At 45.4% G+C, this 16621-nt stretch overlaps 1 long non-coding RNA gene across 1 annotated transcript; it reads right to left on the bottom strand.

Moving 5' to 3' along the window:
• Window positions 1–15174: 15174 nt before the first annotated feature.
• LOC306935751 lies at window positions 15175–16421 on the bottom strand. The gene is made up of 3 exons (XR_013791422.1): window positions 16298–16421; window positions 16097–16213; window positions 15175–15298 (listed from the first exon to the last, which is right to left on the bottom strand). It is a non-coding gene; the product is annotated as an uncharacterized lncRNA (long non-coding RNA).
• Between the last annotated feature and the right edge of the window lie 200 nt (window positions 16422–16621).

The following is a 16621-nucleotide window of genomic DNA, read 5'->3' as shown; positions in this document are numbered from 1 at the left end:
CCACCCTGTAGCATGTGCTCCGAGACCATGGACTATAGCCTGTCGCTTTTCAGTGATTTTCACCTTTTTTTCAAATCCTCCGAAACCGTGAAAAATGCCACCCTGTAGCATGTGCTCCGAGACCATGGACTAATAGCCTGTCGCTTTTCAGTGATTTTCACCTTTTTTTCAAATCCTCCGAAACCGTGAAAAATGCCACCCTGTAGCATGTGCTCCGAGACCATGGACTATAGCCTGTCGCTTTTCAGTGATTTTCACCTTTTTTTCAAATCCTCCGAAACCGTGAAAATGCCACCCTGTAGCATGTGCTCCGAGACCATGGACTATAGCCTGTCGCTTTTCAGTGATTTTCACCTTTTTTTCAAATCCTCCGAAACCGTGAAAAATGCCACCCTGTAGCATGTGCTCCGAGACCATGGACTATAGCCTGTCGCTTTTCAGTGATTTTCACCTTTTTTTCAAATCCTCCGAAACCGTGAAAAATGCCACCCTGTAGCATGTGCTCCGAGACCATGGACTATAGCCTGTCGCTTTTCAGTGATTTTCACCTTTTTTTCAAATCCTCCGAAACCGTGAAAAATGCCACCCTGTAGCATGTGCTCCGAGACCATGGACTATAGCCTGTCGCTTTTCAGTGATTTTCACCTTTTTTTCAAATCCTCCGAAACCGTGAAAAATGCCACCCTGTAGCATGTGCTCCGAGACCATGGACTATAGCCTGTCGCTTTTCAGTGATTTTCACCTTTTTTTTCAAATCCTCCGAAACCGTGAAAAATGCCACCCTGTAGCATGTGCTCCGAGACCATGGACTATAGCCTGTCGCTTTTCAGTGATTTTCACCTTTTTTTCAAATCCTCCGAAACCGTGAAAAATGCCACCCTGTAGCATGTGCTCCGAGACCATGGACTATAGCCTGTCGCTTTTCAGTGATTTTCACCTTTTTTTCAAATCCTCCGAAACCGTGAAAAATGCCACCCTGTAGCATGTGCTCCGAGACCATGGACTATAGCCTGTCGCTTTTCAGTGATTTTCACCTTTTTTTCAAATCCTCCGAAACCGTGAAAAATGCCACCCTGTAGCATGTGCTCCGAGACCATGGAGTATATAGCCTGTCGCTTTTCAGTGATTTTCACCTTTTTTTCAAATCCTCCGAAACCGTGAAAATGCCCCTGTAGCATGTGCTCCGAGACCATGGACTATAGCCTGTCGCTTTTCAGTGATTTTCACCTTTTTTTCAAATCCTCCGAAACCGTGAAAAATGCCACCCTGTAGCATGTGCTCCGAGACCATGGACTATAGCCTGTCGCTTTTCAGTGATTTTCACCTTTTTTTCAAATCCTCTGAAACCGTGCAAAATGCCACCCTGTAGCATGTGCTCCGAGACCATGGACTATAGCCTGTCGCTTTTCAGTGATTTTCACCTTTTTTTCAAATCCTCCGAAACCGTGAAAAATGCCACCCTGTAGCATGTGCTCCGAGACCATGGACTATAGCCTGTCGCTTTTCAGTGATTTTCACCTTTTTTTCAAATCCTCCGAAACCGTGAAAAATGCCACCCTGTAGCATGTGCTCCGAGACCATGGACTATAGCCTGTCGCTTTTCAGTGATTTTCACCTTTTTTTCAAATCCTCCGAAACCGTGAAAAATGCCACCCTGTAGCATGTGCTCCGAGACCATGGACTATAGCCTGTCGCTTTTCAGTGATTTTCACCTTTTTTTCAAATCCTCCGAAACCGTGCAAAATGCCACCCTGTAGCATGTGCTCGAAGACCATGGACTATAGCCTGTCGCTTTTCAGTGATTTTCACCTTTTTTTCAAATCCTCGAAACCGTGAAAAATGCCACCCTGTAGCATGTGCTCCGAGACCATGGACTATAGCCTGTCGCTTTTCAGTGATTTTCACCTTTTTTTCAAATCCTCCGAAACCGTGAAAAATGCCACCCTGTAGCATGTGCTCCGAGACCATGGACTATAGCCTGTCGCTTTTCAGTGATTTTCACCTTTTTTTCAAATCCTCCGAAACCGTGAAAAATGCCACCCTGTAGCATGTGCTCCGAGACCATGGACTATAGCCTGTCGCTTTTCAGTGATTTTCACCTTTTTTTCAAATCCTCCGAAACCGTGAAAAATGCCACCCTGTAGCATGTGCTCCGAGACCATGGACTATAGCCTGTCGCTTTTCAGTGATTTTCACCTTTTTTTCAAATCCTCCGAAACCGTGAAAAATGCCATCCTGTAGCATGTGCTCCGAGACCATGGACTATAGCCTGTCGCTTTTCAGTGATTTTCACCTTTTTTTCAAATCCTCCGAAACCGTGAAAAATGCCACCCTGTAGCATGTGCTCCGAGACCATGGACTATAATAGCCTGTCGCTTTTCAGTGATTTTCACCTTTTTTTCAAATCCTCCGAAACCGTGAAAAATGCCACCCTGTAGCAAGTGCTCCGAGACCATGGACTATAGCCTGTCGCTTTTCAGTGATTTTCACCTTTTTTTCAAATCTTCCGAAACCGTGAAAATGCCTGTAGCATGTGCTCCGAGACCATGGACTATAGCCTGTCGCTTTTCAGTGATTTTCATTTTTTTTTCAAATCCTCCGAAACCGTGAAAAATGCCACCCTGTAGCAAGTGCTCCGAGACCATGGACTATAGCCTGTCGCTTTTCAGTGATTTTCACCTTTTTTTCAAATCCTCCGAAACCGTGAAAAATGCCACCCTGTAGCATGTGCTCCGAGACCATGGACTATAGCCTGTCGCTTTTCAGTGATTTTCACCTTTTTTTCAAATCCTCCGAAACCGTGAAAAATGCCACCCTGTAGCATGTGCTCCGAGACCATGGACTATAGCCTGTCGCTTTTCAGTGATTTTCACCTTTTTTTCAAATCCTCCGAAACCGTGAAAAATGCCACCCTGTAGCATGTGCTCCGAGACCATGGATTATAGCCTGTCGCTTTTCAGTGATTTTCACCTTTTTTTCAAATCCTCCGAAACCGTGAAAAATGCCACCCTGTAGCATGTGCTCCGAGACCATGGACTATAGCCTGTCGCTTTTCAGTGATTTTCACCTTTTTTTCAAATCCTCCGAAACTGTGAAAAATGCCACCCTGTAGCATGTGCTCCGAGACCATGGACTATAGCCTGTCGCTTTTCAGTGATTTTCACCTTTTTTTCAAATCCTCCGAAACCGTGAAGAATGCCACCCTGTAGCATGTGCTCCGAGACCATGGACTATAGCCTGTCGCTTTTCAGTGATTTTCACCTTTTTTTCAAATCCTCCGAAACCGTGAAAAATGCCACCCTGTAGCATGTGCTCCGAGACCATGGACTATAGCCTGTCGCTTTTCAGTGATTTTCACCTTTTTTTTTAAATCCTCCGAAACCGTGAAAAATGCCACCCTGTAGCATGTGCTCCGAGACCATGGACTATAGCCTGTCGCTTTTCAGTGATTCTCACCTTTTTTTCAAATCCTCCGAAACCGTGAAAAATGCCACCCTGTAGCATGTGCTCCGAGACCATGGACTATAGCCTGTCGCTTTTCAGTGATTTTCACCTTTTTTTCAAATCCTCCGAAACCGTGAAAAATGCCACCCTGTAGCATGTGCTCCGAGACCATGGACTATAGCCTGTCGCTTTTCAGTGATTTTCACCTTTTTTTCAAATCCTCCGAAACCGTGAAAAATGCCACCCTGTAGCATGTGCTCCGAGACCATGGAGTATATAGTCTGTCGCTTTTCAGTGATTTTCACCTTTTTTTCAAATCCTCCGAAACCGTGAAAATGCCTGTAGCATGTGCTCCGAGACCATGGACTATAGCCTGTCGCTTTTCAGTGATTTTCACCTTTTTTTCAAATCCTCCGAAACCGTGAAAAATGCCACCCTGTAGCATGTGCTCCGAGACCATGGACTATAGCCTGTCGCTTTTCAGTGATTTTCACCTTTTTTTCAAATCCTCCGAAACCGTGAAAAATGCCACCCTGTAGCATGTGCTCCGAGACCATGGACTATAGCCTGTCGCTTTTCAGTGATTTTCACCTTTTTTTCAAATCCTCCGAAACCGTGAAAAATGCCACCCTGTAGCATGTGCTCCGAGACCATGGACTATAGCCTGTCGCTTTTCAGTGATTTTCACCTTTTTTTCAAATCCTCCGAAACCGTGAAAAATGCCACCCTGTAGCATGTGCTCCGAGACCATGGACTATAGCCTGTCGCTTTTCAGTGATTTTCACCTTTTTTTCAAATCCTCCGAAACCGTGAAAAATGCCACCCTGTAGCATGTGCTCCGAGACCATGGACTATAGCCTGTCACTTTTCAGTGATTCTCACCTTTTTTTCAAATCCTCCGAAACCGTGAAAAATGCCACCCTGTAGCATGTGCTCCGAGACCATGGAATATAGACTGTCGCTTTTCAGTGATTTTCACCTTTTTTTCAAATCCTCCGAAACCGTGAAAAATGCCACCCTGTAGCATGTGCTCCGAGACCATGGACTATAGCCTGTCGCTTTTCAGTGATTTTCACCTTTTTTTCAAATCCTCCGAAACCGTGAAAAATGCCACCCTGTAGCATGTGCTCCGAGACCATGGACTATAGCCTGTCGCTTTTCAGTGATTTTCACCTTTTTTTCAAATCCTCCGAAACCGTGAAAAATGCCAACTGTAGCATGTGCTCCGAGACCATGGACTATAGCCTGTCGCTTTTCAGTGATTTCACCTTTTTTCAAATCCTCCGAAACCGTGAAAAAGGCCACCCTGTAGCATGTGCTCCGAGACCATGGACTATAGCCTGTCGCTTTTCAGTGATTTTCACCTTTTTTTCAAATTCTCCGAAACCGTGAAAAATGCCACCCTGTAGCATGTGCTCCGAGACCATGGACTATAGCCTGTCGCTTTTCAGTGATTTTCACCTTTTTTTCAAATCCTCCGAAACCGTGAAAAATGCCACACTGTAGCATGTGCTCCGAGACCATGGACTATAGCCTGTCGCTTTTCATTGATTTTCACCTTTTTTTCAAATCCTCCGAAACCGTGAAAAATGCCACCCTGTAGCATGTGCTCCGAGGCCATGGACTGTAGCATTTCGCTTTTCCGCAATTTTCACCTTTTTTTTTCAAATCCTCCGAAATCGTAAAAACAACATACTATAGTATGCCCTCCGACACCATGGACTATAGCCTTTCGCTTTTCCACGATTTCACCTTTTTTCAAATCCTCAACAATGATGACGAATTGCGCACTATAGCGCGCCGCTCAATGACCTTGACCAATATCAATGACCTGCATAAGACTAGTAAATGACCTTGACCAGTATAAATGACGTTGACCAGTATAAATGACCTTGACCAGTATGCGGTCAGTGACCATGGACTATAGCCTTTTGCTTTTCCGTGATTTTCACCTTTTTTTTAAAAATCCTCCAAAATTGTGAAAAACGACATACTATAGTATGCCCTCCGAGACCATGGACTTTCGCTTTTCCTTGATTTTCACCTTTTTTCAAATCCTCAATGATGAAGAATCGCGCAGAAATGTAAATACAACACATTGAGCAGGGCAATGCAGGGAGTTGGACCATGTAAATACAACACATTGAGCAGGGCACTGCAGGGAGTTGAACCATGTAAATACAACACATTGAGCAGGGCACTGCAGGGAGTTGAACCATGTAAATACAACACATTGAGCAGGGCACTGCAGGGAGTTGAACCATGTAAATACAACACATTGAGCAGGGCACTGCAGGGAGTTGAACCCCGTTCCGGTAAACCAGAAGTACGACACCAGTGCCTTAGTTTTTGTGTTGTTGTCATGTACAGGTCCATTCGTTGAAATGTAAAATGTACATTTCAACAGTAAAGTAATATATAAAGAAGAAAAACATAGGACAAAACTAACATTTTTGAATTACCGGTATTTGCTATGATTTTTTTTTAACTCTTGCCGACCTCACACATTTAATTTGATGATTAATAAAAAAACAGTGTTGGACCTGTAAGGGTCCATTTGGTTACACGTGCGTGCGTGTGCGCGTGTATGTGTGGGTGCGTGTGTGCACGCTTCGATAACCAGTGTTGGACCTGCCCATTTCGTTTCATCTGTACACTCTGAGTTACAGACCTGTAAGGGTCCATTTGGTTACATGTTTTACACTCTCAGAGTTACATAGCATGTGCGTGCACGCCGTCTGTGCGTGTGCATGTGTGTGTTTGCGTGCGTGCAAGTCAAACGCAATTTTTGTTTTCACTGTGAGTGTCATGAGACATTGAGGTACGCCCTGTGCGATCATGGTATTGGTACGATAACAAATGTTATAAGAGCAAGGTAAGAATTGTGTTCCTGAAGAGAATATCAATGTTGCATTGAAAAGATAGGACAGGACGGTACTCTGGTATAAAGATAGGAGGACAGGACGGTACTCTGGTCGCTTTAAGCGCTGTAGTTCACATTCAGAATGTGTCTGTGGTCTGGTAGTCACATTGTGTGAAAGGCACCTCCCCCACGCACCACCCAACAAGCAGACTTCCAGAAGATTGAGTCTGTCCTTGAAAGTGCCCTCCAAGAAATGTCAAGCTACTACAATACAACCACCTGAAACCCAACCCATCAAAAACCCAACTATGCAGCTTCCACCTGAGGAACCGAGACGCGAAAAAAGAACTGAGCGTCACTTGGGATGGTCACAAACTCTCCAACCATACCCACCCCATGTAACTTGGAGTTACACTGGACAGGACACTCTCCTTCAAAAAACACCTGGAGAACACAAAAGCCACGGTCAACACCCACACCCGTGAAATAAATGTTTACACACCTCATTCAAGTTGCAGGCAGGCAGGCAGGCAGGACGAGGCAGGCAAGCAAGCAAGCAGGCCAAGGCAGGCACGCAGGTAGGCCGGCCGAGGCAGGCAGCCAGGCAGGGGCAGGCACGCAAGCAGGCAGAGGCGAGGCAAGCACGCAGGCAGCTGAGGCATGAGGCAAGCAGTCAGGCAAGCCCACAGGCAAGAACGCAGGCAGGCAAGCACGCAGTCAGGCAAGCCAGTTTCAGACAGGCAGGACAGACAGTTTGTGGCAGACCGAGGCAAGCAGGCAAGGCGCAGTTAAGCAACAAAGTGCAGGCAGGGGGACTATCGGCCTAAGGCTGCACTGCAAGGGTTGGATCCTGGCTTGCTGCAAATGCTGGTCTGGGCTGGCTGACTGTTGGCTGCACAGGCTGTCTGGGCATGCTGAGTCTGGGCTTGTAAAAAGTTTCGCTGCGCTGGCTTGCTGGGCTCGCATTCCACACAAAAGCCACGGTCAACACCCACAATAACATCCTGTGAAAACTAGTGAACTCCAAGTGGGGCGCAGACCCACAAACAATCCGTGTAACTGCCATGGATGGCCCTGTCTTTCTCTACAGCAGAGTATGCCTGCTCAAGCTGGAGCCGATCACGTGCCTTTATGCGCTAGCCGGCACCTCCCCCCGCACATCAGACGACTGTTTATCGCTCAAGATGAATGGAGAACACAGGAGATAGACAGTGAAGTTGGGGATGAACAGAGGAAAGTCTGGAAGGAAATGATAGAGAACACCAACATGACAATAAACAGCAGGAAGGCATGGGCCACAATCCACCTTCTTGGCAAAGACCACACCACCCATAATCACAATGGTCACAGCAAACTCTGTTGCATCACAACTGGTGGCCAAAAGTCGTAACAAACACCGCTGCCGACCCACAGGAGAACACCATCACACAGTGGTATCAGACCAACCACAATCAGCCAGCCCCCAAACCAAACCCTTCGACCTAGAAGAACTCGAAACTGCAATGGGAAAGTTGAAATCTGGAAAAGTAGCAGGGATTGATGACATAATGGCAGAATGATACACCTATCATTACACCAGATACACCAGAATGATCACCTACAAGCTCTATGAGAGGCTGCTACTCCAACGCCTCATGCCACTCATAGACACCAAGCTGACTAAAGACCAAGCTGGTTTCCGTCCCGGCCGCTCCTGTGCTGGACAGAGCTCAACCTCACCCAACACATTGAGGATGGGTCTGAAAACAAATAACTGGAGCAGCATTCATAGATCTCTCTGCTGCCTACAACACTGTCCAACACCGCACAATGGTCAGGAAACTACTGGACATGACTGGTGACCTGGACCTGTGTCAAGTCATCAAAAGCCTCCTCAACAACAGGCGCTTCTATGTACAGTTAAATGACCAGAGGAGTAAATGGAAATCCCAAAAGAACGGCCTCCCACAAGGTAGCGTGCTCACCCCCTCCTTTTCAATATCTACACAAACGACCAGCCACTACCCACAGAATGCCAGCGTTTAATCTACGCCGACGACCTCTGCATTACCACCCAACAAGCAGACTTCCAGAAGATTGAGTCACCCATCAAAAACCCAACTATGCAGCTTCCACCTGAGGAACCGAGACGCGAAAAAAGAACTGAGCGTCACTTGGGATGGTCAAAAACCTAACCATACCCACCCCATGTAACTTGGAGTTACACTGGACAGAACACTCTCCTTCAAGAAACAACTGGAGAACACAAAAGCCACGGTCAACACCCACACCCGTAAAATAAGTGTTTACACACCTCATTCAAGTTGCAGGCAGGCAGGCAGGCAGGCAGGCAGGCAGGCAGGCAGGCAGGCAGGCAGGCAGGCAGGCAGGCAGGCAGGCAGGCAGGCAGGACGAGACAGGCAGGACGAGACAGGCAAGCATGCAGGCAAGCAAGCAAGCAGGCCGAGGCAGGCATGCAGGTAGGCCGGCCGAGGCAGCCAAGGGTTAGGGTTAGTCAGCTCAGCCAGGCCTCTCTCGAGGCCTGGCTCTCTGTCTGCCTGGCTCGGTCTGCCCCGCCCTGCCTTGCAGCAACAGAAACAGCCGGCCTGGCAAGCCAGCCAGCTCAGAATGCAAGCTCAGCAAGCCAGTGCAGCGAAAATTTTTACAAGCCCAGACTCAGAAAAAAACTGTTTCAGGCCAGGACAGGACAGACAGTTCGTGGCAGACCTTGGCAAGCAGGAAGGGTCGCAGGAAAGCATTGGCAGCTGGCAGGAGGCCCGGGCAGTCAAACCCTACCCTTTGGCTTGGATGACTAATCAAGGGCACTGCACTGGGCCCGGGCAGTCAAACCCTACCCTTTGGCTTGGATGACTAATCAAGGGCACTACAGGCCTGGGCAGTCAAACCCTACCCTTTGGCTTGGATGACTAATCAAAGGCACTGCACTGTTAGGGCTGAGAGCCTGGCTTGCTGCAAATGCGGGTCTGGTCTGGCTGACTGTTGGCTGTCAGGTAGGAGACCCTGGCTGTCTGCTGGGCATCCTGAGTCTGGGCTTGTAAAGATTTTCGCTGCGCTGGCTCTGGTTCTGTTGCTGCAAGGCAGAGCGGGGCAGACCGGGCCAGGCAGACCTCGAGAGGCCAGCCAGGCCTCGAGAGAGGCCTGGCTGAGCTGACTAACCCTAACCCTTGGCTGCAATGGCTGAAGTGCGCTGGCTTGGCAGCCTGACTTTCTACACTGGCTGACTGGCGGGGCTGGCTGGCTGCGTTGGCTGACTGAGCGGGCTTGCTGGCTAGAGCCTTCCAACGGTGTCTACCTTGATCTCCGTCCTAAGAAAGAAAGACAGAAAACAAAACACACATAAATTCAGAACGACTTAAACCCTCTATATTTAATAAAACAATTCTGGACAGGAATCCTGTATTGCAGGGGTGCCCAAAAGGTACATTGTGATCTACCAGCAGATCACAAAGGCTGTGCAGGTAGACCACATGGCATGCCCCTGTATATAATCTATCACTTGAATTAAGGTGACTTGATTGATTGACATAAAAAAGGCCTGTCAGCTCAAATGTTGTACACAAACGTCAGTAGCATTACAAAGTTATTGTGACAGTAATAATTGCTATAGTGTGTGTTCAGTAACAGTGTTAAATAGATATTGTGACAGTAATCATTGCTATAGAGTGTGTGTTCAGTAACAGTGTTAAATAGCTCTATATTGTGACAGTAATCATTGCTATAGTGTGTGTTCAGGAATATTCCTGTCTCTCCAGCTCTTTAATAAATAGTAAAGGGTTAAAAAAAAAAATCAGGTAGGTGACAAAACTTCAGCCAATCAGGAGCAAGTAGCTATTTATGAGCTTAATGTTCCAGTTCTCATTTTGTCTGTTACATTACAATTCCACTTGTTTAATCTGTATCCTGACTGCGTTCCTGATGCAATGATTACGGTCACACTATAGAGCTATTTAACACTGTTACTGAACACACTATAGCAATGATTACTGTCACAATCATTTAGGTAACCAAATGAACCCCAATAGTAGATGTTTACACTCTCAATAGTTTAATAGTCGTTAAGCATCTGCATTACTTAATCTCCAAAAAACTACACAATTAGAGAATGTAGAAGACTGCTACTTCTGGTCGTTTGTTTGTACTATGTTGATAATATTTGTGAGAGGCTCAAATGCTGAATAAATAATCGACTAGATGTGAAAAGAGTATTGTTTGTTTGGACAAACATTGTTTGAAATTGCCGGGATCAAACAAACATTTTTTGGAATTGGCGGGAAGTTTACCGGGTCCTCATGTAAACAGACCGCCCACACTAACAAATCGTCCACAGTAACATAAATAAACGAATTCGGCAGATTACACACAAATTCTTCTAAATTCTCTAATTGTGATGTTACTTATGTTAATTATACTACTCACCTGTTAAACCGTATTCGTATAGTCGAATGGTTATAGGCCGTGCTGCGAGGTCCCTTTTCGTTCGGTTTCGTTCCCGCGTCTTTGGCACTACGATTTCAATGCATATTTCCATAGACAATACCCTTCTGGACTTTGGGTTAAAAGTTCTCCGCATAATATCCTGCAGTATTTTGTCACAAGCCAGAAATGTATATACAAGTGTATAACCAAAAAACGAAAATCTTGTGCTGCTGTTTTTGCTTGTAAAATGTGTTATATTGATTTTGGCAACACCAAATCTTTCTCAAATGTCATACATACATAGACCTAACATCTGAAACAAGTATTGGTGCCTTAGTTTACTCATTATGTGAATCTAGATCATGAAATGTAGCAAATTTGTTAAAGAAAACGCTTCAACTTAAGTGATTGGCACCTAGCACAATGAAACATACACATAGAAAATGTAGCCAAAACCCAGCTAACATGTCCATATGGGCCCCACTTGGGTATTGACATGGGCTTATGGGCTATGGGCTCCAAGTGGGCCGTGCACCCACTTTTCAAAAAGCACCCACCTGTGTTACCCCATATGGGCTTACGTGGGTTTCTAACTGGGTCTTAGGTAGTATCCAAATGGGCCATTTTATGTCAGAACCATGTGTGCGCCACCTGTGTTTGCCTATATGGGTTTTAACTGGGATCTGATTGGGCCTTAAGTGGGTACCAGCTGGGCAAATTATATGTGACCCATGTAGGCCACACTTGTGTCCGCCCATTAAGGGCTCCAAGTGGGCCGTGCACCCACTTTTCAAAAAGCACCCACCTGTGTTACCCCATATGGGCTTACGTGTGTTTCTAACTGGGTCTTAGGTGGTATCCAAATGGGCCATTTTATGTCAGAACCATGTGTGCGCCACCTGTGTTTGCCTATATGGGTTTTAACTGGGATCTGATTGGGCCTTAAGTGGGTACCAGCTGGGCAAATTATATGTGACCCATGTAGGCCACACTTGTGTCCGCCCATTAAGGGCTCCAAGTGGGCCGTGCACCCACTTTTCACAAAGGGCCCACCCGTGTTAGCCCATATGGGCTTACGTGTGTTTCTAACTGGGTCTTAGGTGGTATCCAAATGGGCCATTTTGTGTCAGAACCATGTGTGCGCCACCTGTGTTTGCCTATATGGGTTTGAACTGGGATCTGATTGGGCCTTAAGTGGGTACCAGCTGGGCAAATTATATGTGACCCATGTAGGCCACACTTGTGTCCGCCCATTAAGGGCTCCAAGTGGGCCGTGCACCCACTTTTCACAAAGGGCCCACCTGTGTTATCCCATATGGGCTTACGTGTGTTTCTGGCTGGGTCTTAGGAGGGGTCCAAATGGGCCATTTTATGTCAGAACCATGTGTGTGCCACCTGTGTTTGCCTATATGGGTTTGAACCGGCATCTGGATGGGCCTTAAGTAGGTTCCAGCTGGGCAAATTATATGTGACCCATGTAGGCCACACTTGTGTACGCCCATTAAGGGCTCCAAGTGGGTTTTCACCCAGTATCCACTCAGGGCCCAGCTGTGTTATCCCATATGGGATTACGTGGGTTTCTGACTGGGTTTTAGGTGGGGTCAAAATTGGCAATTGTATGTCAAACCCATGTAGGCCTCACCTGTGTTTGCCTATATAGGCTTGAAGTGGGATCTGAATGGGCCTTAAATGGAGTCCAACTGGGCACTTTGAGACCGATGTAGATCCCACTTCTAGCAGCACAAGTGGGTAACACCCGGGAACTTTGCCAAAATGGGTTTCAAGTTGGCCCTGAAGGGATTTAAATGGGAGAATGTAGCAGTATATTTACATGAACCCTGTTTAACAACTGCAAACACATTAACATAAGATGTAAAAAGTACCTAAGGTTAGCCGATTTAAGTTTTACCAGAGTGAAAAAACTATATCAGACAATATATCTTTTGACAAAGTTTATTGAAAAAAATGGTCACATGGAATCTATTGGTTGCAATATAAAAACCAAGCTTTGTTCTTTCAGACCAATTTTCTGTTAATGTTTTATATTGGCCTCAATAACATAACTGTCATAAATGAAACGTAGGAAAAACAAATGATTCACAAATTGTGTAAATAACACTTGTGTGAAGTGATGGGCGATCATATCATACATCACATTCCGTGCTCAGCCAATCAAATTATCGCTATGGGGTACACACATTGCTCAGCCAATCAAATAATCGTTATGGGGAACACACAAACACACAAAGATGGGCATAGGAGGGGCTAGCACCCCTCAAAAATAAACAAATAAAACACTATTGCAAGCTTATTGGGCAATGTTGAGCAATTTCAAGAACTTGAACCATCAAGTGAAGATAGTGTTAATTTAAAGGATATTTAACTTTCAAACATGTTTGGGGTCATTCTAACATTGGGGTGTTTTTTGTCACTGTACCCATACTTTAAGGAGTAAGGAGCAGCCATTCTCTCTGGGAGCTGGCGCTCGGGCAGCAATTAGGGGCTACGAATTTTGCTCAGGGACACACTTTGACACATTGCTGGCCTAGCATCATGCCAGGGACAACCAGGGGCTCTGGGTCCCCAGGCAGGTTCATTAACTTGTGAGCACCCAGTTTTTAAGTTGCTTGATTCAGTATTTAAATATTTGATATTCATATTATCAGACACTCCTCCTTCCTATGTAAACCTATGGTAACTTTAAACTCAATTTTAATCATGTTAGATTCATTGAAAACAACACTTAGCCTACTGCAAGACATAGATACATTGACAGACAATATGGAGGAAGCACTTATAGAAACCCCAACTGAAGTACTAGGGCAGGACAGGAAGAAAAACAAACCATGGGCCACTGATAACATCCTAGATCTACCGGGAGGCAGTAAAGTGGATCACAGCAACATAGAGCCACAATAATAGCAGACAAGCATGACTCTCTACTAACCGAGAAAGCAGCAATATCCAAGTGATGGACAGAGTATTGTTAGGAACTATACAAATGTGCAATAAGACCAGATCCCAACATACTAGTGCCATGAAGTCCAGTAGTGCATGTGGTAGGATGCCCCAATACTTCACGCTGAAGTAGAGGAGGTAGTAAAGAGCCTGCTATCGATAATGTCCCAGCAGAGCTTTGGGAGCATGGAGGGCAATCAATACATGATAATAGCATTGACACGCATCTACCAAAAGATACCAAGCAATGTACCCAATAAAATACCCCAAGAAAGGGAATGCAGGGCAGTGACAAAACTACAGAAACAACTGTTTTTTCTGTCTGGCTAGCAAAGTAATGCTGCAGATCATCTTGATTCAGACCAAAAAGGAGATATTCAAAGTCAGAATACTGATTGAGAAGCACCTTTAGCACCAGCACGACCTGTACCACAACAGGTAATTCAAGCACTATACCCAAGCAGTGCAGTTCTTATAAACAACATCATGGAGGAAGCACTCATAGAATATCACACCACCATATCCATCAGAGGAAGACCCTACCATCTCCAATGACATCAAACTTATGAGAAAACACAAGGCAGAGCATATGGCATGGAGATGAAGAGAAAAGTAATATCCTGGTCACCAGCTACAGCCATACATATATCACCAAGGAACAGGCCACTTGCCTGTAGGAAGTAAAGGACTTATATACCTTGGGTCCTTTGTGAGTGAAGATGGCAGCTCCACAAAAGATAAAAGCAAGAATTGGGATAGCAACATCAGCCATGACTAGACTATACAGTATTTGGAAACATAACAAATAATAAATCAGCTTCTCAGTGACGGTCAGACTTTACAAGTCACTTGTACTCTCCACCCTATTCCATTGGCTCTGAAAGCTGGACACTTACAGCGGACACCGAGCACAGGATACAGTCGTTTGAAAGCAAGTGTGACAGAAGAATGCTACATATATCGTATAAGAAGACCGGACAAATGATTATGTTAAGACAGTTTAGCTACCACCCATGCTGGAGAACAGGAGCCTCTACTCTCATGGTCATGTCACAAGACATACCTCCCTGTCAAAGACCAAAGTACAGGGGACAGTGGAGGGAAAGTGGAGAAGAGGTAGACAGGCCTGAGTGGACAACATCAAGGAGTGGACTGGCTGCAGCTTTCAAACCCTGATATGGACAACAGAAGATCGAAAGCACTGGAGATACCAGAGTGCCCAAGCATCCACCATGACACCTGTACAACCCCCTAGGCCATGGGGTGAGTGAGTGTGTGAAATACTGAATCAAGCAACTTAAACTGTATGGGGTGTTCACAGAAGCCTGTGTAGACGTTAAAATGACCCCAACACAAAAAAGCCAACTTATCAGGAGGTAGTTGTTTACGCGTGTGTGTGTGTGTGTACGCGTGCGTGTGTGATACCAAGACTGTGTCAGATGGTGTTTTTTTCTAGTGGGGCTGTGCCCCATTGTCCTGTGTGTACTCAAGTGCTCTGAGCTCTTGCAGCCCTATTCCCACCTCAAGCACGAGCTCCTGTGAACCACTTTGACCACTTCTCTCCCTCCTTCTGGTGAATGTCCTGTGTGACTGCCACTGTGTTCTTCTTTAGTGTCCCTAAAAATAAACAACAAGAAGCTGACTTAGTAATGCTAGCTTGATTCTTACATTATGAAACATTATGAGACGTGTATATTTTAAATAATATAACTGAGGTAAAGGCCTATTCATAGTCTGGATTTTCGGTGGTGAGGTGACCACCGCTCCGGTGGTGAGCTGACCACCGAAGCTGTAATAACGTGGAGCGGTGGTGAGTAAAAACAGAGAGAAGGGCTGGGGAGAGCGGTGGTTTGCTCTTCACCGCGGCTCCGTGACGTCATGTTGTAGTTGCGGTGGTCACCTCACCACCAATAAAGACTATGAATAACGCTTAAGAATGTATCATGAAAGTTGTACTACAATCTAATCACACGGCCAAATGCTACAATAAATTACATGATTAATTATACATCAAGAATAGCTATGGTCTGTAAAGATATTTTTGCTGCATATTGAGGATTATTTTCTGAACAGAAAATTAAAAACAAACCAAAAAACAGTAATTCTAAATGTCTTGAGCTATGGTGGCAAATTTGTGAAATACAAACGGTGGCCTCTGTTCAGAATTGTTGTGATCCCTTTTCAGCAGTTACAGCTGTAATACTGTGGCATGCTTCTACTTCTGTACATAAAACATCAAATGTTTTGCCAAACACCATTTCAAGTTAGAATGACAAGAGGAAAGTTCAAGATAAATGTACAGTGGAGCAACCATTCTGTGCATGCAATCAAATTAAGGGCAAGATCCTATCAACTATGTGATTGTGATTAGAAACTACAAGTACATTTTGAAGTGAATACGATATTTCAACTTACAACTGGTTCCAGTAGGGCGGCTCCGTCTCTGTGTCCCACTTGAGGTGCTCACATTCAGGGTTCCAACAGCTGATCAGGGTTTCAGGTGGGCAGCAATTCCACTGTGACTCAGGGTTCCTACACATAATTTTACATTTCAAGATGTTAAATTCTCTGTATGTTTAAAGAAATGAAATAAATCTAATTCCATAGTTTACATACTTGCATGAGAACCTCCAGGGGACACACTGGGGCTGCTGGTTATACTCAGTGTCCACTTTCTTGCGGCTAACTCTCTGGGACACAGTAGTCAGTCCAACGCTGTTCATTCCACAGGGAGGTGTAGGTCACATGTCTTTGCGATGGCCTACAGTACATTCAATAAAAAAACGTACATTTTAGCAAACATAAAAAACTAACTTTAAGCAGTAGCATGGTGTGGGCCACAATGTCAAACAGCTCAGGAGAAATACAGATCACATGACATGCATGCAGGAGGAGTGAGCGCGCAGGAGTGTGCGGAATTGGAATGTGGCAGCCTGTCAG

Source organism: Electrona antarctica (assembly GCF_951216825.1).
Source record: "Electrona antarctica genome assembly, chromosome: 13".
Lineage (NCBI taxonomy): Eukaryota > Metazoa > Chordata > Actinopteri > Myctophiformes > Myctophidae > Electrona > Electrona antarctica.
Note: the sequence above shows the minus strand (reverse complement) of the source record. Positions and strands in the feature narration are given on the sequence as shown.